The sequence below is a fragment of the Falco peregrinus genome, chromosome 21 (genome assembly GCF_023634155.1).
Source record: "Falco peregrinus isolate bFalPer1 chromosome 21, bFalPer1.pri, whole genome shotgun sequence".
Taxonomy (NCBI): Eukaryota; Metazoa; Chordata; class Aves; order Falconiformes; family Falconidae; genus Falco; species Falco peregrinus.
The window spans coordinates 290,480-293,717 of record NC_073742.1 but is presented as its reverse complement, the minus strand read 5'-3'; the positions used below and the strand labels follow the sequence as shown (position 1 = coordinate 293,717).

Below are 3,238 nucleotides of genomic sequence, written 5' to 3'. Positions count from 1 at the left end.
GGCTGAGTGTTTAGGCGTTAGGCTGTAGTCCTTTTTACAGAGGTTGAATTCCTCTTCTTATCGACTCTGTGGTGAAGTTCATGTTGAGTTGCAAACTCATTGATGTACGCTGAGAGTGTGCCGGAGTCTGGTAGACAGAAGCTCGTTGGTTTGAGCGTCTAGCTGTTAATTAGAAGTTTATGGGATCGAGGCCCGTCTGTCTAGGCTTATCGTGGAGGCCCTAGCTGCATTAGAGTATCTGCGTTGCATTTAGATGGTGCAGGTTTAGTGTCCTGCGGGCCTTAGTGGTGGTGGCAGAAACTAAGAGGATTTAACTCTTAGTTAAGGCTTTGAAGGCCTTCGGTTTGGTAGGCAGGGGATCCTAAGTTTCTTAGGTAACGGTCAGGATTGCGGGAGAAGGGGGGAGAAGGAGGACTGACAGAGAAATTAAGGTAGCAATTGGTGTGCCTGTGGATTTGTTATTGTATCATTGTTTTATGAAGCTTGTAGTGTTTGGTGGGAGTGTGATTGTGGAGCAATATGCAAGGCGTAGGTAGAAAAATAAACCTAGTAGGGAGAGTATTGAAATAATTATGGCTGCGGTTGATATCTCTTGCTTAGTTAGTTCCTGGATAATGAGTCATTTTGGTAAAAAGCCAGTGAGTGGGGGCAGGCCGGCTAGGGATAGTAGTGCTAGCGTCAAGGATGCGTTTAGTGATGGTATTTTTGTTCAGGAGGTTATTATTGTGGATAGTTTTGAGGAGTTGGTTGTGTTGAGGGCTAAGAAAATGGAGGCGGTTCTTAAGGAGTATGGGTAGAAGGTTATTAATGTTAGCTTGGGGTTGTATATGAGGATGATGGTTATTCAGCCTAGGTGGGCGATCGATGAGAAAGCTAGGACTTTTCGGATTTGTGTTTGGTTGAGTCCTGTTGGCCCTCCGATGGCTGCGGATGCAATGGCCACGGTTGTCAGTAGGAGTGGGTTCAGTGAGGGGGCAGTTAAGAAAAGAAGAGTGAGTGGGGGGAGTTTTATTCATGTAGAGACGAGTAGGGCAGTGGTTATAGGTGAGCCTCGTATGACCTCTGGACATCAGAAGTGAAAGGGTACTAGGCCTAGTTTTATTGCGACTGCTGTAGTTAGTAGTAGGGAGGCTGTTGGGTGGCTTAGTCGCGGAATGTCTCATTGTCCGGTGAACTGTGCGTTGATTGTGCTTGAGAAGAGGATTAATGCGGAGGCGGTTGCTTGGACGAGAAAGTATTTGATTGCAGCTTCCATAGCTCGAGGGTGGTGTGATTTTGAAAGGAAGGGGATAATGGCAAGGGTGTTGATTTCTAGGCCAGGCCAGGCTAGCAGTCAGTGGTTGCTTGAAATTGTGATGGTTGTTCCTAGTAGAAGGCTTAAGGAGAACGTTAGTTTTGTGACGGGGCTCATTTAGTAGAGGAAGAGGTTAAACCATCATTTTCGGGGTATGGGCCCGATAGCTTTTGTTTAGCTGACCCTACTGGGAAGTAATATAAGGGGAGTATGGAGCGCTTTGATCTCTTCTGTGCAGGTTCAATTCCTGTCTTCCTAAGGTTTTCAACGGAGGCAATGGGATTCGGACATAGAGACGGTCTCCGGTTCACCTCAAACAGGAGAACTGAATGCAGTTGTTCGTGTTTTCCGAGAATGGAATGTACCGCTCCACCTTGTTACTGATTCTGCTTATGTTGCAGGTATTGTTCCACGAGCTGAAGCTTCTGTGCTGCGGAGTGTTTCGCATTCACAACCCTTTACCCTGTTACAGGAACTTATTTTCCTTTTGGACTCTCGATCTGCGCCTTATTTTGTTATGCATATTAGGTCTCATACCTCGCTACCTGGTTTTCTTGCAGAAGGCAATCGACGAGCTGACCTATTGCCGTGACCAGTTCAAGTACTGCCAGACCGTATGGCTCAAGCTAAGCGAAGTCACTCTTTTTTTCCATCGAAACGCTGGAGCTCTTAAGCGACAGTTTGGCCTGTCTGCTCAACAAGCATCAAGTATTATTGCTGTCTGTCCCGATTGTCAAAAACATTCTTTCCCATCAGTTGCTGCAGGAGTTAATCCTAGAGGATTACAAAGCCTACCGTTAGGGCAAACAGATGTCACGCATGATTCTGAATTTGGTAGCCTTAAATATATCCACTCTTCCATTGATACATTTTCAGGTGCCTTGGTTGCCTCGTGTCACACAGGAGAAAAGGCACGAGCTGTTCGTAGACATTTAATGCGTGCTTTTGCTGCTTTAGGTATCCCCTTAAGCTGGACCGTTATCGGTCTTTATCTTTACGTTTCAACAACTGTAAAAACCTCTTTTGCCCTATGGGGTAGAACTCATATTACCGGCATTGCTCATTCCCCCACCGGTCGATCTCTCATTGAAGGGTCTCATCGGTCTCTGAAACGTTTATGACAACAACAAAAAGGGGGAATGGGCATGGCTATTCCCGAGGAACGGTTACAGAAAGCGTTGTATGTTTTTAATTTTTTGAATTGTTCTTGAATAGATAACGACCCACCGATAGGTCGACGTTTCACTGCAGCTACCTCCGTCGAGGCACGGGTTAAAGGCCCGGTATCGGTCCGAGATGCAGAAACAGGTAAAATTATGGGACCATATCCTCTTGTTACACGGGGAAAAGGTTATGCTTGTGTCTCTACAGAAAAAGGACCTAGATGGATCCCAGCGAAGAATGTAAGACCTTTCCGTGAACCTTTACCGCAGGCAGCTGATACCGACACCGACGCTACAGAATGAAATAAAAACTGTGTGAGGATGACTGTTTTGCATTAATGTTAGCTACCCAAAAACAGGACATAGGATATAGATTTCGCTTTTTACAGCGCCTAGAACGAGCACTATCACCCTGGATCAAGCCACTGAACAGAGGTAATACTCTCGGACCAAGCGGGGGAACGGGATGACTCATTGTCCATGGAACGATGATTCCATTGACACTGATAAGGGGAAGGGAGGATTCATAATGAGAGAACAACTAGGTATTATGAAGGAGAACAGGAGCTGGGGGAAGAAGGGGCAGCAGAGCAGAGGTGATGAGGTGTTTGTCACATCCATAGGATGTCTTGGCATGCTTAATCGAACTTGCAGGAGACAAATTGTGTGGCCAGGTGGATGACACCCCTTGGTTATGAACCTCATCCATAGCATCCTTGAAAAGTCAGCATTAATTTTTTTGGTGCGGGGAAGGAAGGATTCTCTTGGTTATAGCTGGAGA

The 3,238-nt window shown here is 46.1% G+C and overlaps 1 pseudogene; it reads right to left on the bottom strand.

Annotated features, from left to right (window-relative positions):
- Window positions 1-844: 844 nt before the first annotated feature.
- On the bottom strand, window positions 845-1,411 carry LOC129782971 (NADH-ubiquinone oxidoreductase chain 2-like; annotated as a pseudogene).
- Window positions 1,412-3,238: the final 1,827 nt, after the last annotated feature.